The 23,126-nt window shown below is 49.8% G+C and overlaps 1 protein-coding gene across 4 annotated transcripts in view; it reads left to right on the forward strand.

Annotated features, from left to right (window-relative positions):
* LOC127040023 (excitatory amino acid transporter 1-like) overlaps positions 1 to 23,126 on the forward strand; it is a 257,902-nt gene that overhangs the window by 180,457 nt on the left and 54,319 nt on the right. For 3 of the 4 annotated variants that reach the window (XM_050933758.1, XM_050933759.1, XM_050933756.1), the window contains one exon: positions 20,345 to 20,454. The exons of the other annotated variant lie outside the window; for it this stretch is intronic. The gene's annotated coding sequence lies outside the window, so the exon portion shown is untranslated. The remainder of the gene's footprint in view (positions 1 to 20,344; positions 20,455 to 23,126) is intronic. 4 annotated transcript variants of the gene reach the window in all.

The following is a 23,126-nucleotide window of genomic DNA, read 5'->3' on the forward strand; positions in this document are numbered from 1 at the left end:
CCAGTACTGATGGGGTGGAGACAGAAAATATGAGACAATTTGCCCTTTTTTAAGAAAAAGTCAGGATATCTGCAGGAGGCCTTAATACAGGACTGTCCCTTTAAAAACAGGACATCTGATCACCTAGGGAAGGGGCATCATCTTTTAGCCAAACTGTTTCATCTATCAATCTAAACTCTGCTTCTTTCTCACCTTCTCCACCAATCCCCCTCTCTTGGTGGACTGGTCTCCATGACCATCTTCCCCAGGCAGGGAGGAGGAATCCTCACTGCACATTTATAGCTAGAAGCTGGACAGTGAGTGTGGATTTGGGCAGCAGTGCACAAAACAGATTGCACAGGTTTGGCTAAAATCTCTCTTCTTCCAGCCATGCTGAGCTCTGCTCAGAATCCATCTTTCTTTCTCTGTATCATGACAGTGCAGAGAGTCCCCAGCGAAGATCACGGTTCCGCTGTGCTGAGCATGGTACCAACACAGGGGAAGAGACAGTCCTCGCCCTGAAGAGACAGCTAAAGGAAGCTTTGATAATCCCATTTTACAGATCAGAGACTAAGGCACAGGGGATTATCATTATGGCTAGTGATTTGCCCAAGGTAGTGCAGGAAGCCTAGCAGAGCTGCAAATTGAATCCAATTCTCCTAACTTGTATCCAGTGCCTTATCCTCAAAAGCACCCTTGCTTCTCCAGCAGTGACCCTCCCACCTTGCACTGCGTCAGCAATACCTGACTTGCTCTGCCAAGGCGTTTTAAAACGGAATTTCAAGTTCTGAGTTTGGATTGTGCAAACCCTGCTGACCATCTCTCTCAAGGAGCAGAGTGCACAGGGTCCCCAACAACTCTGCACTCCAGCCAGTGGAGAAACTTGTTTGGTCCTTTTTTAAAGAATCAGGTCCCTGTAAACTCACCTATGAAAATCCGGTTCCTGAGGTTAACACCAACTGCCCCAAAAGCTGCAGGATCTTACACGGGGCTGCCCAGAGAGATTTTGTTTTTTTATCTTTTACCATAGAACTCATAGAATGCACAAGTGTAGGCACTGTAGGCTTCACTCCGAGATGTCTTTAGTCAGTCATGTGTTACAGCTGGAGTCATTTTAAGATGATGGGAAATAGGCCAGCTCAGTGAAACGAAACCCCAGTTTGTGAAATGGGTTACATAACAGGCCTGGTCCCTTGCATCATCTGTAAAGCACTTGGCCCTTCAGACCCTTCCAGGCCTGTGAATGTGTTCATGCCTCTCATGGTATTTATAGTGTTATCCTTGCATCGTGGCTCAGCTCCCACCCCTGATCTGTGGGAGACCCAGGCCACTCCAAAGCCTGCTCATTGCAACCAGAATTTTGGGTGAGAGAGGAATTGCTGGACCCTCACGTAACAGCAGGTATGTTAGAGTCTTACCAGGCATTTCAGTGTTTGCAAATGGACTTATTTCTGAGTCTTCACTGACTTCTCAGGGAATTTCTTGTGCTAGGAGCCCTGGGCTGTGTAGCTCCAGAACAGGTTCCTCTCCAGTGGGGTTGGCAGAACCTGGCACCATCTGAGGAGGTGTGAAACTTCGGAGATTTCCTTGCTGTGCAGACACTTGGAATTTGTGCCTCAAAGTCATTATCGTTGTTTTTTTCCCAAAAAGATCTACTCTCTGAATGAGCCTGGGGAAGTTTTCGGGCTTGTGTTACATGTGGGCTAGGGAGAGTTCCAGTTGTTTCTGAGTTTGACAATTAATATGGATTGAAAAACTTTTAAAAAATAACAACGTTTAACTATTTTTATTTGTACAGTGGCTGGAAATTAAGGAGGTGGGGTTGGGTTTAGGGCAGTGCTGACAGCAGGACTGCAGGGGGTTCCCAGCACTAAGAGCAGCGCTGCAGGGGGCTCCCTGATAGGGCAGGGGCCCAAGACACTTGGGCGCAAGGTGCAGAGGAGACTGCAGAGCAGAGCCCCCAGATGGGCTTGTTCACAGGGGAAGCCATCCTGCTGCTGAACAGCTCCTGCTTCGGGATGGCTTCCACACCTCTGACTGGTAAGTGAACAGGGTCATGACCAGCGGAGCTGCAAAGGGCTGCGTGCCTGGCCACAGGGCCAGTGACACTGGATCCCTGCAGTCGCAAGGGTGTAGGGAAGGCTGTAGTCCTGGCAGGACAGAGCAGAGACCCTGCAGCTGTGGGCATGAGGAGGAGTCGTCCCTGCGGTGGGGGAGGCCGCTTGCTGCTGAATGGCTGCTGCCTGAGACAGAGCCATTCAGCAGTGTGGGAGCTCTTCCTTCTCCTCCCAGTCCTGGCCCGGAGTCTCTGCTCTGCTGGGCCAGTGCAGCCGTCTCTGGACCATGTGCCTGCAGGGATCAGGTGTCACTGGCCCTGCAGCAGCAAAGGGAGCCCTCTGCATCCCCAGAGGTCAGAGCGAGGGAGCGGGTCTGTGACAATGGGGCTGCAGCTGTGGTGCCAGGGACATGGGATCCCTGCAGACCCAAGGTGTGGGGGGAGGCTGCACTCCTGTTGACTGTTACTGAGCAATATATTTTTTGTCGATTTCAGTGTGTCAGCAGAAATAGATGTTTACTGACATCTGTCAATTAAAATCCAGTCCTGCCAAGCCTGCTTATCCAGGGGTGCAGGCTAGATGATCACAATGGTCTCTTTTGGTCTTGGAAACTAGGAATCTATTCTGCTTCCGGGACCAACAGCAATAAACCAAAACCAAGCAATGCTTAGAACTCATGCTCCAAACTGAGAACTTGCATTCTGATGGCCTCCCTCCTGGTTTTGCTTACACAAATGGGTCTTTCAGTTCCAAAATCACTGAGTCTGGGAGTACTGCTATTATGTGGGAAGAGATTATCAGGAGTAGCAGAGCCTAGTTTAGTATGCGTAGACAGGGGAGAGCATGTGCATTTTACCTACCCTCTGGGGATAGAAGCTCTCACAACTATTTAATTGCATTTTTAAGGGATATGACTGCAGCCCACCTCTCAAGTGAACCAGCTTTTGCAAGGGATTCCACATTTTAACAGAATCCAGTTCTGTTCCACAGGCTGCAAGGGCAGGCAATATTCCACAGGTGGGGGAAGGCTGCTCCCTCAAATACTCTGTAGACTAAGGAAAGTGCAGAGCTGGGAATCAGGAGGCTGTGTGTTCAGGCCTCACCTCTATTGACTGCTCTTTGTGTTTCCACTCTCTTCCCCACCATTATTATTGACCAGAATCTCATACCCTGGAGTAGAGTCCTCAAAGGGCTACGTGGCCTAGTGCTTAGTGCACCCAGTTTTTTTTCTTCCAGATGAAAGGAGGCAGAAATGTCTGGCTCCTGCCCCTAGGCTGCAGGAACCATAGCCTCCGTCTGTTTTGGGGCCTTGGTCTCAACCAGCTGTGGTGAGGGGACCTGGAGCCTCTCTCTCCACCTGATCCCAGGCCAGGTCCTATTGGGGAGCTCTACCAGCAGAGTCCTCTACAACAAAACTCCTAGTCTGCTACCCTGGGCCACTTCCTGCTGTTCTCGCCTTCAGTTTGGGGTGCAGTCCCCTGCAGTCAAAACAATCAGGAACTTCAGAGTTCAAAACTGAGCCAGGGTCTCCAAAGGGTGCTGTGGAAGGCACTGCCAGGGGCGTCCCCAGCCCTGGGGGTCCATCTCAGCTCAACTTTCCATCTGGTTTTGTTCTAGGGAAGGGCTAATCTTTCCTCCAGCTCATGTGCCTCCCCTTTAACCTGAACTTCTGGGGTCTTGAAGCTGCTCCTCCAGCCAGAGTGTACTCTGCAGGCCTAGGAAGGCGGGGATTGGCCCACTATTGTCCTTGAGCCCTTTTAGGCCCAGTGCGTATGTACCCCTTTGAGTACCCAACCTATCCTTCCCCACTTTACAAATAGATTCACACAGTTAACTGGACATTGTTACTGAAACGTGCCTGGGAACAGAATCCAGGTCTCCATTAAGACCAGGCTAAGTTTTAGCTACTTGGCTGCTCTGCCTTTCCCATTGGGTATGCCACATGTATGTTTAGTTAGTCTGGCTCTAACCACCGCACCACATTCCGCTCCCAGCCCCCGTGATAGAACCCAGGAGCACCACTCTCCAGTTTTTACTGTGTCACCCACTGTCAGAATGTCTTTCAGGTTCCCCTCCAGTGCCTGATCCTAAGGCAATAGGCCCGGGAAGCTGTTACCCATGTCACTGAAGTGATAGAGGTTTATGCTGTAATCTGAAAACTCAGGCTTCACCCCGTTCTCATGACTAGGGGGCCTGTATGGTAGAACTGGGTTTTCCAGTTCCCTTTTTTGTAATTGGGTTTAATTCACACAGTGAGACAAACATTAGTTAGGATCTATCAGTTATGGGGTGACAGGGACAGGTGGGTTTGTAAATGGGATGTTCTCACCTGAAAGGCCCATTTGAGGCCTTTTGTCCAGGTTCTCAGTACTAGTGTTACATGCTGGCAGGTCTGAAGTGCAACATAGCCAGCAGTGGAGGTGGTAGCACAAGCCAGGAGCAAGGCAGAACCACAGGGCCCCGGGGCAGCTGCCCCTTTTTGCCCCCTCTCCACCCCGTCAGTGGCCTTGGTTGGTGACAAAAGGGTCAGTGATGTTAAAGTGCTGCCATGGCAGCAATTTAATGGCAGTTGTGTATGGGCCGGTACCGGCAGCCACCTCTTACCGGTACGCTGTACTTTCACCTTTGGTTCCAGTGCATTCTTGTGTACTGTGTCTAATCCAGTTTCATGTGAGGCAGGGCTCTTCTCACTGCCTTTTTGAATTCTATTCAGCATTGTAATAGGCCTCTCCATTCACCCCAAATTTTCCTTAGCTTTCAGTTTCACCAGTCAGCCTCACCTCAGTCCCTGGAAAAATCATGGGGCAGGTCCTTAAGGAATCCATTTTGAAGCACTTGGAGGAGAGGAAGGTGATCAGGAACAGTCAACATGGATTCATCAAGGGCAAGTCATGCCTAGCCAGCCTAATTCCCTTCTGTGATGAGATAACTGGCTCTGTGGATATGGGGAAAATGGTGGACGTGATATACCTTGACTTTAGCAACGCTTTTGATACAGTCTCCCACAGTATTCTTGTCAGCAAGTTAAAGAAGTATGGATGGGATGAATGGACTATAAGGGGATAGAAAGTTTGCTAGAACGGGTAGTGACCAATGGCTCAATGTCTAGTTGGCAAGTGGTATCAAGCGGTAGTTGGCAAGCGGCATCAAACAGGACCAGGGTTGGTCTTGGGGCCGGTTTTGTTCAACATCTTCATGAATGAGCTGGATGATGGAATAGATTTCACCCTCAGCAAGTTCATGAATGACACTAAGCTGGGGGAGAGGTAGATAGGCTGGAGGGTAGGGAGAGGGTCCAGAGTGACCTAGACAAATGGGAGGTTTGGGCCAAAAGAAATCTGATGAGGTTCAACAAAGACAGTGCAGAGTCCTGCACTTAGGAAGGAAGAACCCCATGCATCGCTATAGGCTGGGGACTGACGAGCTAAGCAGCAGTTCTACAGAAAAGGACCTGGGGATTATGGTGGACGAAAAGCTGGATATGAGTCAGCAGTGTGCCCTTGTTGCCAAGAAGGCTAATGGCATATTGGGCTGCATTAGTAGGAGCATTGCCAGCAGATTGAGGGAAGTGATTATTCCCCTCTGTTTGACACTGGTGAGGCTACATCTTTACTGTGACTAGTTTTGGTCCTCCCCCCGCTACAGAAAGGATGTGGACAAATTGGAGAGAATCCAGCTGAGGGCAACAAAAATGAGCAGGGGGCTGGGGCACATGACTTATGAGGAGAGGCTGAGGGAACTGGGCTTATTTAGTCTGTAGACAAGACAAGTGAGGGGGGATTTGAAAGCAGCCTTCAGCTACCTGAAGGGGGGTTCCAAAGAGGATGGAGTTCGGCTGTTCTCAGTGGTGTCAGATGACAGAACAAGGAGCAATGGTCTCAAGTTGCAGTGGGGGAGGTCTAGGTTGAATATTTGGAAAAACTATTTCACTAGGAGGGTGGTGAAGCACTGGAACGGGTTACCTAGGAAGGTGGTGAAATCTCCATTCTTAGAGGTTATCAAGGCCCTGGCTGGGATGATTTAGTTGGGGTTGGTCCTGCTTTGAGCAGGGGATTGGACTAGATACCTCCTGAGGTCTCTTCCAACCCTAATCGTCTATGATTCTATGATAACTCTTAGCTGTAGTCTGCTAGAATTACCCTAAACCAGCCAGTCTCAAATCTGATCCACTGTCCTTTTTCTGCTGAACCTCAGAATGAAGCATTTGAGGAAGCACATCCTGGGGGGATTGAACATTTAGGAGAGGAGGGGGTCTGTTTTGTCTGAAGTTGTCCACCTAACAAAAGAGCTGGAAAACCACTGCTGGAAACACCTTGTGAGGGACAAACCTTAGCTAGTTCAGAAGTTCAGTTCAGAGATTAATTCAAATCTCTTTGTTCTGCAGAATCATACTAGAAATGTCATAACAATGAGATTTGTGGTGCTTCCTGCCTGGTCAGAAATACCAGAACAGTCTGTTTCCCACTATCATTTTGTTATTTTGGTTATGGTTCCAGCCACAGCCTGGAACTCAGAGGAACACAAAAATGGAAAATTTAGGGGAAAACAGAAAATGTTTAACTATCATTGTCAAATATCAACGAAGTTCTATAGCAGTAGACATGGGCAAATAAGTGATTTTAAGGGGTTAGTGACCAGAACCAAAACAATTTCATTTCAGGTTTGGGTATTTGGTATTGTTTTGTTTTGTTAAATCTAGCTAAATTTCTAAACAGAACATCTAAACAGAAACAAAAACTCAAGGGGCCCCAGAGGATGAAGGAGAAAATTTTGTGAGCCCCCAGCTGGTATGGCAGCAGGGACTGTTCCATGGTGCGTGGGCATGCAGGGGAACAGTACCCAGTATTGCCTTATGTAGTCCCCCAAAGTGTCCAGCCACATCTTATCAGCCAGGGGCTTCCCCTTCAGCTTCTGGGCAATGGTCTGCCCGCTCAGGACAGCCACGTGGCTCCTGGAGCTGGTACCTGGCTCAGGACAGTTTGGGGCCAGGCTTTTCCCTTGCCCCTGGTGCTGCAGCTCTGCTGTGAGCCCCTGGTGTTCTGCCTGGAGTTTCCAGGGCAGCATGGGGCTGGGCTTTCCCCTTGCTCCTGGCCCCTGGCTGCAGCAGCTGCTCCCCTGTGAGCTGCCTGGAGTTCCCAGGGAGTTTCTAGCCACCAAGCCCTTGTGGGGAAGTTTCACTCGCCTTTGGATGCACCACCCCCTCTCCCCCCCCCCCCAGCTACCCAGGAGTTCACCTGGCCCCGCTCCATGGTGCGCAGGCATGCAGGGGAACAGGAGTGCCGAGATGGCGGGGAGAGAGCCTCTGGAGACCTGGCTGCCCTCCCCTTCCACTGTGCACTGAGCGGACTTGGCTATGGATGTCAGATTGTGTGTGCATTGCTGCTGAGGGAGGAGTGACTCTGGCAGGCTCTGGAGGCTGGGACCCGTATACAGATGGGGGCAACGCCCCTGCATGCCCTCCAATCATCACCCCTGGCTGGCCCCAACGAGCTCTTCTGCCCCCCATTTTTCTGCCCCTGTAGCTTTGCACTTTGAGCGGCTTTGCACCCTGGGCTGCTGCCCTGCTTATGGCCCTGGGGCTATGATCTCTGACAGGGACAAGTAGGGGCATCAGCCAAAGAGGACAGAGTTAAGGTTGTGTGGGGGCAAAGTGTGGGAGAATCTTTTGCCTGGTTTCCATAGGGTTAAGTTTAGCCCCCTGCATTGTGGAAGAGTTCAAGGCAGTACTAGGCAAGCTGAATTCTGTGTTAAGAATGGCTTTTGTTGGTGAGTTTCCTTTGCTTTTTGGTGAAGTACTGTTAGTGATGTGGCATGGGAGGCAGCTGTGGTGGGGAATGAAAGGTGTGTTCCTGTGCACACCTCACCCACTGACAGCTTTGCTGTCCTAGCCCCTTCCTGCGCCCAGCAGGACAGGAGGGAAGGAAGGTGGTAATTGATGGGCTTTGAGGAGCACATCCACCAGTTGGGAGTGGTAAGGGGCAGGGAGACCCCAGACCTCACTCTTCCTTTGAGGCTAGTGTAAGCAGAAGGGGCTCTGCACAACCCTCTGCAACACTGGAAGATTGCAGAGGTGGGAGGTGTCCCATTCATCTCAATGGGATGTTCGCACCTGAATGAGAACACCCCATGGAGATCAGTACAGCCTGTCACAACACCTCAATGAATATGCTCCTCCCACCGTCTTGATCTTATGCCTATAGCATACACAGAGCCTGTTTAGTCACTGTCTCTGGTCTCAGAGTCTGTGGCATACACTGAACATGCCCATTCTCCGCTCCCAACCCTAAACTCAGCATGGGCATCTGTAGTGTGCACTGAGCATACCTGTTTCCAATTCTCAGTGCAAACCTGCTCTGTCCTGCCTAGTGATGCCTGGCAGGAGTTCGGGAAGCTGGCACCATGCAGGCTTCATATTCCACATGCAGTGTTGCCACCGAGCCATCCCAGGTGGGACTCAAATAGATGGGGAGAGACTTTGGGGTATGTTTGTAGGGTGCTGAACTCCCCTTAAAATGTCACCCAGAACTCACTCACAGAAGGAGACACCAAGAAAAAGGCTGGTTGAGAGCACAAGTGTACACAGGACCAGAGCTGAGCAAGTAACTGATTTTTCAGTTCTAAGTTGTTTTCAGGTTAGTTGTAACCATGTTGGCCCCAGGATATGACAGATAAGGAGGATGGGGTCATATTTTTTATTGTATTAACTTCTGTTGGTGAAAGAGACCATCTTTCATGCTCCACAAAAGACCAATCCGGTATGATTGAACCTGTCAGGAGCAAAAAGCCGCCACCAATATAGACTCTGGGATAGAGCCAGCAAGCTGTCCTGCCCTGAGAAGGCAGGGACACCAGAGGACAGGAAGCCATCTAAAGAGAAAGCAAACATCCAGGAGACAGAAGAAGATCTTAATATCAACACAGACAGGCCAACTGAGGAAGAAATCATTCAAGCCATCAAATCCTTTAAAAATGGGAAAGCTCCTGGCAAGGATAACTTGAATGTGGAATTGTTCAAGCTAAATCCTGAGTTAGCAGCATCTATTCTGGCCCCTCTATTGAACCTGCCAGGTTCAATTCTGTTTCTATTTACCTCAGTCTGGGAAAGGGAAAAGCTGAGGACCGATGGTGTTGTAGTGAAGATACCAAAGAAAGGAACTCTCCATGTTTGTAATAACTGGCGTGGTATCACACTTTTTTCTGTGCCAAGCAACGTACACCTCTACCCCGATATAACACGACCTGATGTAACACAAATTTGGATATCAAATCATAGAATATTAGGGTTGGAAGGGACCTCAAGAGATCATCTAGTCCAACCCCCTGCTCAAAGCAGGACCAATCCCCAAATCCTTAAATGACTCCCTCAAGGATTGAACTCACAACCCTGGGTTTAGCAGGCCAATGCTCAAACCACTGAGCTATCCCTCCCCCCGTGGTAAAGCAGTGCTCTGGGGGGCAGAGTTGCACACTCTGATGGATTAAAGCAAGTTCAATATAACGTCGTTTCACCTATAACGTGGTAAGATTTTTTTTGGCTCCCAAGGACAGCATTATATCGAGGTAGAGGTATATTGTGTAAGTTCATAGTCCAGTGTATTTCAGAGGCAGTTGATAGCGTTCTCAGAAAAGAGGAAGCCGGTTTTCAGAAGGGCCTTGGAAGCACAGATCAAATCTTCACTCTACGAAAGATAATAGAACAGTGCTTAGAATGGCAACGGCACCTCTCAATAAACTTAATAGATTTTGAGAAGGTTTTTGATAGCATTCACAGGACCAGCCTATAGCACATTCTGCGGGCACATGGAATCCCTCTCCATGTAATCAACATAATCAAAAGCTTCCATTCCAACTTTACATGCAGTGTTGATCTTAGTGAGCTCAGTTTTGAAGTCAAAACAGGAGTATGTCAGGGATGTGTCATGTCTGCAGTCCTCTTCAGCATTGCCATCGACTGGGTAATGCAGCATACAACAGAAGATATGCCAGGAGGCATTAAATGGACACTCTTCTTATCCCTTGAAGACCTGGATTTCACAGATGATCTCGCTCTCCTATCACATACCCAACACCATATAAAGGAAAAAACAACTTGACTCAATACATTCAGCCAGCAAACTGGACTGAAAATCAACCGCAATAAGACCAATATCATGACATTTAATATTGCCTCCCCATCACCAGTTCGGATAGAGGATTATGTTCTCACCAGTGTAGAAACATTCATATACTTGGGCAGCAGCATCAGCCAGGATGGTGGAACAAACCAGGACATCCGGAACAAAATCAATCTTAAGAAGCTTAAATACAGTCTAGAAAGCATCAAAATACATCACCAAACCCAAACTCAAGATTTATCAGAGCTGCCTACTTTCAACATTACCTTATAGTGCAGAATGCTGGGGAATGAGGAAGTATGACATGTCCAAACTGTCTTCATTCCATACAACCTGCCTCAGAAAAATCCTCTGTATCTTTTGGCCCAGAACAATCTCAAACCAAGATCTATTGACACAATGGAGCCAAGAGGATATGAGCACCATCATTGCCAGAAGGCGTTGGAGAGGGATTGACCATGTGCTTCTGATGGAAACTAATTCCATCACCAGAATAGCAATAAGATGGACACCTGAAGGCAAGCAAGAACGAGGCCACCCAAAAATAACAGGGCAAAGAGCTGTAGAAGCCAAGCCGAAAAACCCAGGGCACCTCTGGGGAGCCATTGAAAGACTTGCTAGAAACAGACAGAAGTGGAGGAGCTTCATCGCCGCTCTAAACACCAAAGGCATGATGGAAACATGACGATGATGATGATGGGAGTGGGAGGAGCAGCAGCTCTCAATCTCTCCTGTTGAAGCTATTCCACTCTTTATAACTAATTAACTAGTCATCGGAGCAGGACTTGAACTTGTCTCCAGAATCATAGACGAGTCTCCTAACCATCTGGCTTAGTCATTCTTAGGGAATGTCTACACTACAGTCTTAAGTCAACCTATGTTTGGTGGACTTATAAGCACCGCAGAAGCTGTGAAATTGACAAGAATAACAGCCAATGTAAGGGACACTGTCTGCGCAGACACTGTTTCCCTAACTACACTGACATAAGGTCTAAGCCTCTCATGGAAGTGGAGTTATGTTGGTGTAACAGGGCACTTACATCGGTGGGAGCAAGACTGTAGTGTACATAGTGATACAGGTCGACATAAGCTGCCTTTCGTCGACCTAGCCTTAGGTCTTGTCTACACTACACAGTTTTGTCAGCAAAAGGCAGCTTTCAATGACAGAACAGTGGAGGTGTACACACTACCATGCTTCTCCCGCCAATTTAACTCCCCTGGTATGCTGACAAAACTACCACAATGAGAGACGTAGAGCTTTTTGTGGCAAAGTTAGGCCACGTCCAGACTACCCGCCGTATCGGCGGGTTAAAATCGATTGCTCGGGGATCGATATATCGCATCTAATCTAGACGTGATATATCGATCCCCGAGCGCACTTATATCGATTCCGGAACTCCATCAACCCCAACGGAGTTCCGGAATCGACAGGGAGAGCCACGAACATCGATCCCGCGCGGTGTGGACGGGTGAGTAATCCGATCTTAGATATTTGACTTCAGCTACATTATTCACGTAGCTGAAGTTGCGTATCTAAGATCGATTTCCCCCCCCGTAGTGTGGACCAGCCCTTAGATAGCCAAAGCATCAGTGTAGACACTGCATTCATTACATCACCATAACTGGCCTCTAGGAGGTATCCCACAATGCCCACTGTGACCACTCAGCTCGCTGGTTTGAACTCTGCTGCCCTGCATCCAGCTACACAGACGTGCACTCGCATGGCTATTGTCAAGCTGAGCATGCCGGCTAGAGCAGCAAACACACTCCTGCCTGGACTGCATGGGAGAGGGTGGATCTCCTTGGTCTGTGGGGAGAGGAGGCTGTGGGAGAACTTGGAGGGAATCACAAAATCATCACATTAATATGGAATCCTGCCCTCCCTGCACTACCATCACAGCGGCAGGCAGGCTGCTCCTGGGGGAAGAGATTGGTGCTGTGCAGAGTGAGGGAGGGAGGGCGGGGGCTGATGTTGAGCTGTCCACCTCCCCCCACCGGTGTACTTGTCTCTGCTGAGCTGGGGTGGGAGGACAGGTGGACACCCACTGTCTGTGCACCAGCTTCTGTCTCAGGATTGGTTGCTTCCGGCTGCTGTCTGAACTTAGAGACAGCATGCTGACGCACGCACACACACTATCACACACTTCCCCCGCCACACACACACTTCTGTAGGCTTCTTGTGTTAGTGTTCAGCAATATCAGTTGGTCATATTACTGAGTGCTACTTTAAAACGTGATTTACAATGTGTTACTTTTTGGGCACACACAGCAATCATTACACGGTTCCTAGCATGGTGCAAACAGACAATGCCAAGCTCAGCACGCTACAGCAACACACATTACTGTGGCTCAATGTTAATATGCTCCTTCAAGGGATCCCTCAGCCGAATAGCCTCCCGTTGGGCTCCTCTTATAGCTTTGTGTTCATAATGCACAGCACAATGCTGAACAGCAGTGCAGGATCCATGCTTTTGGACAGAGCTGGCTGGCTTGCAGGTTACCAGGGCAGTTGAAAACCAGCTGACAATCTAGTAGGATTCCCATGGAATGATGGAATTGAGAAACCTTCATTATGTGACACTGTACCTGCCCCCAAGTGGCATTGCAAACCCTTCTCAAAGCATCCTGTGGCCAGTTGCACAGTGGGGTAGCTACCCACAGTGCACGGCTCTCTGTATCAATGCAATACGTAGGGTGACCAGATGTCCCAATTTTATCGGGACTGTCCCGATATTTACTTGTTTGTCCTGCGTCCCCACTGATGTTTGAATTGTCCCGATATTTTGCCCTCCGCACAGGCAGAGGGGGCTTGCGCCCTGCCACCCCAACTCCTCCCTGGCCCCACCCTGACTCTGCCCCTCCCTCCCCCTTGGATCCCTTGCGAAATCCCTGCCCCCTCACTGCCCAGTTGGATCCCTCCTCAAATCCCTGCTCTGGCCCCGCCTCTTCCCTAAGCACGCTGCATTCCTCCTCCTCACCCCTCCCTCCCAGGCTTGTGCTAATCAGCTGTATGGCAGCGCAAGTGCTGGAGGGAGAAGCAGGACGTGGCAGCCAGCTCAGGGAAGGTGGAGGCAGAGCAAAGGCGAGCTGGTGCGGGGGGGCGGGGCGTGGAGCTGCTCGTGGGTGCTCAGCCCCCACCAATTTTTCCTATGTGCCGGCAGCTCTTGGTTGTTTTTGCTTTTGTTTTTTCCTTTGCCGCTGTCTCTTGTTTTTGTTTTTTGTTGTTGTTGTTGCTCTGCCAGCACACACACACCCCTGCCCCATGTCCCGATATTTCACATCTCTCATCTGGTCACCCTAGCAGGTGCTATTGTGGATGTACTCCGCTGACACAAGGAACATAGTGTGGGCATGTAATGGTGGTTTAATTACAGTGGTAGCTGGGTGTCAGCGTAACTTGCGTCGACAAAAGTCTGTAGTGTAGACATGGCCTTAGACATATGCTTGGTCTCTCCAGCTGAATGACTATTCGTTATCATACGTAGTGGCACTTCATGGAGTGAACAGTCATTATGAATGACAACTGTGAGTGACAAGGAATAGTCATTGGGCTTGAGAGACAGCAAGTTAGAATAATGCTATAGCCTCGTGGTGGCCCACTCACTGAGGGTGTGGATGACTCAGGTCCCTTCTCCAAGGACAATTTAATTATTTATACACAGTGGAACAGCTTCCACAGGAGAGATTGAGAGGGTGCTGCAGAATATTCCCTAGCCCAGTTATTTGGGCACTCATCTGTGACATACATCTGAGGGGTGGGGCAGGTCTGTGTTCAAATTCTATCTCCACAGTAGGAGTTGGAGGGAGGGAATTGAATGCACGTGAGTGCCCTAACCACTAGGCTAAAGGTTAAAAGGAAGGCACCTCCTCTTCTAACCAGCTTAGTCCCACAAAATATTTTGTGTGACGTGTAGTGTGATAAACTCAGGACAGACAGCTGCAAGGGAGGGGTAGAAATCAGTCTCAGAGGGTTAAAATGCCCTCCTCCCTATCAGCTGGGGGGGAACTATGGGTCAATCAGGTTCAGCTGAGAAGGGGTTAAAGGTATCAGTTAGAATCAGCTGAGAGGGAGCTACCTGAGGTTAGTTAGGATTGGCTAATCCCAACTAAGGGCTACCTGAGACCTTTTTAAACCCTCCCCTGGGAGAAGAGAAGAAGTCCTGCTGCCAGGAGGTTAGGAGTAGCAAGACAGTAAGCCTCATCAGGAGGAGAGGCAATATTCTCTCCCACAAGGGAGAAAAATACTCTAAAAAGTACTGGTGGAGAAAAGGAACAGACTTCCTCTGCGTCCCAAGGAGGCCACATTACCCAAGCCTGTCTCACCAGGGCTAAAAGCAGCAGAGGCTGGGAAAACCGAGAAGGTGCCTTGTCACAGTAGTCAGTTCATGTCAAATGTATTTTTCAGTGAACTCTATTTGCTGAAAAAGTTTCTCCCAGGTTAACATAAAACCCATAATTCTCAGACTCATGAGCCACTGGGCAACATTTATTCCCCTAAGCCATCAAGTGAGTACGTTACTCAAGTTGTCACTTACTGAGGATTTTCTGAAAAAACAAGAGCTTCCAGAGATGAGAACTGGCTGTAAAAGCTCTTGCTGTGTTATAACTTTGGAAATATTTCTAAATTGCTTCTTGGTGCTGCTAAATAGATGAGGTCGGGGCAGGGCAGTGACGTACACTTTACAAGGAGGGAGGCCTTATTTATTATTTTATTATATTTCTGTAGTTCTGCTTAAAAAAAGTTATAAGACACCAAAAATTTTAAAAGCAGCTGTTTTTTGGAGGGGGTGGGATGTTTCCCAGGAATCCCTGCTTCAAATGACCTCACATGTGTACCAGAACATTTATCATTATTCCTGTTGTATACCTATTGTAGTGGGGCTACTGCCCCACTCCCTGAGAGTGTGGGCTGCAGCTGGCCAGTGCGTCTGTGGAGACAGGCAGCCAATTAGAGAAGGGCTTATTGGGACCCAAGATTGGAGACAGCCAGTAAGAGCTCAGCTTGGCCCTATATAAAGGCTGCCCAGGAAGGGAGCAGTTAGTCTGTCCCTGCCATTTGATAGGGGAAGGTTAGTCTCCAGAGCTGGGAAACTAGCACTGTGGCTAGCAGAAGGGAGCTCTAGCCCATAGCTTGCAGGACCTGAAGGGAAGGGCCTAGCGGGTGCAAGGGGCTGTAGGCAAAGCGGCCTAGGGAAGTGGACAGATGATGGGAGAGAAGGAGGACAGTGAGGCTGCTGCCAGAGGGTCACTGGGCTGGGACCTAGAGTAGAGGGCAGGCCTGGGTTCCCCCTTTCCACCTCACCCCACAGTACACCCAGCCATTGGCTGTAGGGAGCTGCCATCACAGACTATGCTAGTTCCCTGTCAAGAGGGATTAGACTTTGGGGATGTGGTTGGATATGGTGGCTGGAGTGTAGAAGGACTGCTGATCACCCCCCTCCGCCCCCCGGAAGTGGGTGTGGATGGACTATGGGGCACTGCCGGAGGGCAGTTGACCGGAAAAGGACGCCATGAACTAGAGAGCGACACGGGCTCAGATACCAACCAAGGGCAAGATGACAGGCAGGACACCACCTGGAGAGGGCGCTCCACTGGACTGAGCTAATTCCTGGAGACAACCAGCAGGAGGTGCTGGTGGTGAGTCCCAACCTTATTACACCTATTTTCAGGACAAGCTCTAACTGCACGTGGCTTTTACAGCACATGGAAAAATCAGCTGTTCAACAGCGAGCTCCACTCTCCCTGAACTACGGAAGTCATACACTTCTCCATAACACTGCCTGCATTTGGGGCAAAGTTCTCAACTGAGCCGTAGTAGAGAATAGTACAGTATACACCTGACATTCTCAGCAATCTGCAGGCGGGAGGAGTTGAACTCTCACTCCCTGAAGGCTCAAGTTGAGGTCTACTGCCTGGTCCCTAAGCTGCCAAGGGATAATAGCACATTCTGACCTGCCTGTACACAGCTGTGACCACAGCGCACACAGCCTGACTTGTGACACAGACATAGGTCCCTTTCTGAGATGCTTGCCAATTTACTGAGGTGGACAGACTGGCTAATAACTTTTTCCAATATTGCTTCTCTGCTGTGGACTTGGGTGCCAGACACAAGCTGATTTCAAATCTGATTGGATAATCTTAGGCTGGTGCAATGCCATAGTTTGAGCCACGGAGATGTGCACAAAAAGTTACAAACATCAGCAAATTTTACTGGTCCTAGGTGCTGTATCTCAAGAGTATCTTGACCCAGTAATCCCAAATTTGCAGCACTAACCCTTCCCCACACCCCAGTGAGGCATATCAACTTTCAAGATAATTTGATTATACATGTGGATTTTATAGCACTTTGAAAAACATCCTCTGTGGTTTTTCCCATGGGTTAGAGAACTTTTAGCACTGTGGAACAGGTGGGTTGCTGGTGATTTACTGGTGATTTAGGTTATGCAGAAGACATCATATGATGTGTGGAAACATTTGAATTAATGATGATATTCTTTGCTACCTTGGAACACTGGTGTAGTTCACTTGGACTTACAATAAATGCCAAGACAATGAAGTGGTTGCATCTGGGAAAGGGACAATAGGTAGTGTCGAAATGCAGCAGTAGTGAAGTTATTTCTGCAGTATCAGTCAGCCTGTGGCTGTGCTGAGACCAGGGGAAAGAGCAGTTGGGTCCCTTTAGTTTGGTTCCTTTGGAGTGCATACAGTGAGCAGGATTCAGTCTGCAGCCTTTGGAGCAGAGTTACGGTATTTCCTCCCTGGCTCTTCCCTAGAAGGGGTGTAGTGGGGTGAACACCCGCTCCAGGCCTGAAGGGGTTCGAAAAGCCCTGCAGAGGGCTGGGGCGGTGGCAGGGAGCCAAACCATGCCCCAAACTGAGGAACTAGGCCTTATAAGAAAGCTAGGGCAGCCAGGAGCTGAGCAGTCTCACTCTGACTGGAGAGACAGGCCTGGCTGCTGAGGAACTCACCTGGGGACCTAGAGTGAGGCGGGGCTGGGAAGCCCTAGGCCAGCAACTCCCCAGGCTGTAGGGCCTGGTCCTAGGCACACATAGGTATTGGGGTTGAAGAGGGGCAGCCTGAGGGTGGGTAAAGGCAACCAGTCCAAACCCCTTGTTGCCTGTGATGATTGACTGATAGACTGCAGCCCGCCCCAGGGCGCAGGGGCTAGACAGTGACTGGCAGTAGCCACGACTGAGGTGATGTGGGGATAGGGGGTGGGGGTTCCCCTGGGTGGGGAAACCCAGAGAGTGGGGTACTGCCAGGAGAGCAGCACCAAGACAAGGGCATCAGGATCTGGGAGGCATGTGGGGGCCAGCAACAGGTGGTATACTTGGCCTGCAGGGGTGCTCTGATGACTGGTGAGCTAATTCCTGAGACGACCAGCAGGGGGTGCCACTGGGTGAGTCTGTGCCTGATTACAAGGAGGAGTGGGGTCACTGACAGCTGGAGTAACAGCTTTTGGCACAGACACTCTATGAAAGGAGATAGGTCTGAATCATCTCCCCATGACTGTACCTGATTCTCTGACACATCACTGAGAATTTCTTGTTTGGAGTTAACCTGCTCAAGCACCCAGGGGTGAGCGCTGGCAGGTGCAATGGAGCCCTTCTCCCCACACAGCCTGCTGGACAGAGACCGATCCATTCCCACAGCCCTGACCTTCCAGGCCCCTTTCCCACTGACACCACAGGTTCCTGCGGTTGACAGCACAAGCCTCCCTGGGTAGCCACATGAACAGGCTCCCTTCCCTCAACCCAAGTCTGGTCTCCTGTAAGAGAGCTTCCCCACAGCATTCCACACCCAAGGCCTCTCTGCCCCTGAGTAGGAGCATATTTCCAAGACCAACTCCTGGTTCTGGGCTCAGCTGCCTGCAGCCTTTACTGCAAGGGGGCTTCTTGTGATGTTCCACTCCCCTAGGCTCCCTGCCCAAAAGTCCTATCCCTGCTTCTGGATCCACCTGCTAGCATCAACCCTCTTTCCTCAGGCTCAGCTGCCTTGAACCAGGCAGGTTCTTCCTCTGGGTCCTAGGGGCCCCTGCATAAGCTCCTACAATTCAGCAGGGTTCCTCAGCTCTGCCCAGGCTTCACCAACACTTTTCTTCAGTTTTTGTTTTTCCCAATGGTGCCAGCTACCTTCTGCTGCTCCTATTGCTCCCTCTTCTGAATTTTGCCTTCTCAGGCAGCTCTGCTCTATCCCTTTCCCCTACTAACTCAGCCACTGTCTCCCTCTCTCACTGTCACAGGCCCAAGGACTTCCTCCCTCAGGGGGTTCCATGAGGAGGCAGATCAGCATTGTATGTTGCTAACGCGGTTGTAAGCACTGCAAGGCATTTGGTGGGGTGGAGTGGGGGAGGGAGGGAGGTCAAAGGTGGAATGGAAGATTCCCTTGCAGGGAATGAGAGACCAAGAGGTGGAAGGAGAAAAAGAGCAGAGAACGGGTTAACTCAACACTTCAGCTAGCTTCGTGTGAAGATAAGATGCTGGCTCCGGTCTGCAGAAAAATCTGCAGCTGCCTAGCTGTGAGAAGACAATGAAGTTGAGCAGGGCTGCGGAGATAGCAGTGAGAGCGAATGAAATGGCGAAGGCCAACAGGAAGGAAAACAAAGCCTCTGGAGCTGGGGTGTTTTGGGAAGCTGAGGAGACCACAGCGAGCCGGTTTGGACCGGTACAAAGAGCACCAGGAACAGAAGGCCCTAGACGAAAACATCCCCTAAGGAACCCAGGACTTAAAACCCTCCCAAGAGCCAAAGCAAGGCGGAGATCGCAGCGGACCCTGGACAACCTGTGCACGGGGCAAGAATTCCCGTCCACCCCTCCCCCTCTTCTTCTTACATTACACCCAGGCTTGGCCAGCCTTGGGTCGGGCGTGTGAGTATGAAAGTGGGTTAGGGCTGGGATACTAACGCTTTCTTGCTTCCTTTGAGTAATGAGAGCAGTGCCGATACTCACTGCTGTTATTTTATTAATAAAGCTTTAAAACTTGGTATGCTCCTTCATCCCCTCCCCTGCCGATCCTGTGGCCTCAGCCTGATCACATGGTGCCTCAGGCAGATTGGTAACAGAAATCTGTCACATCACCATCTATAAGGCCCAGGTGCCCTGTCTTAAGCCCTGTTCCTATTGGGAACCGGGAAGTTAATCAGTCCCAGGTGCACTGGACCCTACTCCCTCTTAAGGGAGCCAGTCACACTGTAACACCTGCCTACAGAACCAGAGAATTATGTTCCTCCCTAGGCATCCTCTGGGATGGTGCTGAAAGCCTACAGGCAATAGGATTTTAGGAGTACTTTCTATAGCATCTGATTTCTTCACTGTTACGTACACTAGGCCTTTCCTGATGGCTAGAGGTCAGCAGAGTTACCCTGAGGATGAATTTTGCATTGTAGGTTTAGATACTGACAAAGTTACTGCAAAATACTCTGCCTCTGTAAGGCCCAAAGCAAAGGCTGGAGGCAGGTTTGAGCCAGAATCCTTAGGAGGTTGCAGTGTAGCTTCATGTGTGCCCCAAATGCCCTCCAGTGGTGGTTCAAATAACTATTACAAAATGGAGTTAGCACAGATTTTGTATCATGGCTGTTCTAAACACAGCAGCTACGGGACACCACATGGTGACAGTGCAGATAAAATCTAGGCCCTTCTGTTCCAAAAGCTCAGCCCCCTGCCACTTCAGCTAAGAGAGAATCTCTGCTAGCTGTGAGCAGCATAGGGCCTATGGTGCACAAGTGAGCAGGTCTGGTCCCATCCAACAGAGGGTATAAAGACACTAGCCATTCTGTTACATTGTAATACTTATTACAGGAAATGAGCTATTGTTCTATGACCCAGGTGTGAGAGAGACGACAATATCCTGGCTAAACCTTATGGAATTAAGTTTAAGTATTGTGGGAGTCCATTGTATTGAAATGCAAATGTTTGTTTACTCTTGTGGGAGTGTATAGAACTACTTTAAGGGGAAGGCAGGATTGATGCACTCTTTAGGAGATATTAGGAACTTCAAAGGATGTTTTGGAACAGTATGTGGGAAGTGGATTTCCCAGACAATACTTGAGGGTGAGGGGTATGCAAATGATCCACCTCAAATTCATCCTTTTAAAACTGCACTTTGAACAAAGACTGGTTGATTATCTATTCACGCTTGTCAAAGAGCCAGCCGGAGTAATGAGTGACTCTCTTACTCATGGGTGTTCCTTTTCAGGGCCAAAGGGGTGACATAGGAACTTGAAACAACAGGAATACCTCTAGGTGGGGCTGGAAGGACTTTTACCAGCCAGAGCCCAGGCTGAGGCTGAGGGGTGGGGATCTCTGGTAAGTTTATTAGCATGTGTGTCAGTTCTTTTACTGTTTTTATACATTTTCTGTGATGCTTTTACCTTGAAAATAAAATATGCTTGCTTAGGAAGAGCTGGGTAGTACCTTTGTCCTGTGGCAATTACACTGCATACTGTCTTTAAAGAGAAGGCAAAAGAAGCCTGCCTAGACTGCCTGTCTTTCACAGCGTGGTCAGGGGGCTGTGCATGCTGGAAATACCCTGGTCAGAAGAGAGAGAGATGAAGACAGGAGAGCCAATGACTGCGTGGCCTTGCTGGACAGTAGAGGGGGATTTCTGGTGCCGTTGCCCTGAGCTGTGACACCAGGATCTATCCACACTGCTCAAGGAGCTGGTGACCTAAGTAATCCTATCTGTATCCAATATACCACCTCTCTGCTCAGACCAGGTCAGGGCTTGCATCAGCCAAGTCTCATTCAGCTAGGCTTTTATTATACAGTCCAGCAATGGCCTATGGTATGTGATGGGCTTCCCCTGGAGCAAACCCAGAGGCAATAGAGCAGGGCCAACCGTACAGAACATCATTGTTCTTTAATCAGGCAGGGACTCAGACACTCTCTTTCATCCCTAATGCAAGTGAGAACAGCTCACCCAAAGCGCAGCCCCAAATGTCAATCAATTCTCTTGGCTACCAGCACTGCCCAGCCTCTTGGCAGGCAGCACTCAGCACTAATCAACCTGAATGTAGAAGTGGTGGGAGCTGATACATCAGTCTCCACAATCTGTTCTGCTTGCTGTGAAGAGGTGTGAACAGTTGGGATTCTGGCTGTGGGTGGGAGTGAAAGGGGGGAGTGATCCTTTTATGGCTGGCTTCCCTGGGGTTGAAAGTTTCTGCAAGGGTGGTGGTATAATAATTGGGCCTACAAATTTACCCTGATTGGGAGTTCAATCAAATGGCACAAGAACTATCTTGTGTGCATGGGTCAATGCTCAGATTTGTCTCTGGCTAAAATAAGCGCCCTGTTACAGTGTAACGATGCTGGTTCTGGCAGGATGCAACTGAGAGTGCCAATTCAGGACAAATTGCTTAAAGCAGGGCAGTTACAGCCCAAGGCTGGGGTTTCTACACACCAAGGCAAACCAAACCAGCCCAACAGAGAAAACTTTGGTTTTACCCCACTGGCTAACCATAAGTCACGCAAGCAATTCCCTTAGACACTCCAGTTTCCCAGTATCTCCAGTGCCACTTGTTATGGGGACAAATGGTTATGAAAACCAATACCCCAGTTAAAGAAAAGAGTTTCTCTCGATCCCAGAGGACCAAGCCCCAGACCCAGGTCAATCTACAAATCAGATTTTACCCACACATCACACTGTTGCCAGTCCTTTAGAATCTGAGGCCATGTCTACATCTAAAATTTTGCAGCGCTGGTTGTTACAGCTGTATTAGTACAGCTGTATAGGGCCAGCGCTGCAGAGTGGCCACACTTACAGCAACCAGCGCTGCAAGTGGTGTTAGATGTGGCCACACTGCAGCGCTGTTGGGCGGCTTCAAGGGAGGTTCGGGGAACGCGAGAGCAAACCGCGGCGAAGCTGGTCTCCTTTCCCGGTTTGCTCTCTCGTTCCCCGAACCCCCGAACAAGCAGGTCTCCTTCCCTGCGGTTTGCTGGGTGGTTCGGGGAACGCGAGAGCAAACCCGGGAAAGGAGACCAGCTTCGCCGCGGTTTGCTCTCGCGTTCCCCGAACAAGCAAGTCTCCTTCCCTGCGGTTTGCAGGGTGGTTCCGGGAAACGCGAGAGCAAACCGCGGCGAAGCTGGTCTCCTTTCCCGGTTTGCTCTCGCGTTCCCGGAACCACCCAGCAAACCTCAGGGTAGGAGACCTGCTTGCTCGGGGTTCGGGGAACGCGAGAGCAAACCGCGGCGAAGCTGGTCTCCTTTCCCGGTTTGCTCTCGCGTTCCCGGAACCACCCAGCAAACCTCAGGGAAGGAGACCTGCTTGCTCGGGGTTCGGGGAACGCGAGAGCAAACCGGGGAAGGAGACCAGCTTGATTACCAGAGGCTTCCTCAGGTATGCTGGGATACCTGCTTATTCCACGGAGGTCAAGAAAAGCGCTGGTAAGTGTCTATATTTGATTACCAGCGCTGGATCACCAGCGCTGGATCCTCTACACCCGAGACAAAACGGGAGTACGGCCAGCGCTGCAAACAGGGAGTTGCAGCGCTGGTGGTGCCCTGCAGCTGTGTACACCTCCTAAGTTGCAGCGCTGTAACTCCCTCACCAGCGCTGCAACTTTCTGATGTAGACAAGCCCTAAAGGTTTATTCATTAAAGGAAAAAAATATAGATGAGAGCTGGAATTGGTTAAATGGAATCAGTTACATACAGTAATGGCACAGTTCTTGGTTCAGGCTTGTAGCAGAGATAGAGTAAACTGCAGGTTCAAATTAAGTCTCTGGAGAACATCCACAGCTGGGATGGGTCATCAGTCCTTTGTGTAGAGCTTCCGTTTGTAACAAAGTCTCTCCGGAGGTAAGAAGCAGGATTGAAGACCAGATGGAGATGAGGCATCAGCCTTTTATAGTCTTTTCCAGGTGTAAGAACCTCTTTGTCCTTACTGTGGAAAATTACAGCAAAATGGAGTCTGGAGTCACATGGGCAAGTCCCTGCATACTTTGCTGAATTACAGGCGTATCAGTTGTATAGCTGATGGT

Source organism: Gopherus flavomarginatus, chromosome 24 (genome assembly GCF_025201925.1).
Source record: "Gopherus flavomarginatus isolate rGopFla2 chromosome 24, rGopFla2.mat.asm, whole genome shotgun sequence".
Taxonomy (NCBI): domain Eukaryota; kingdom Metazoa; phylum Chordata; order Testudines; family Testudinidae; genus Gopherus; species Gopherus flavomarginatus.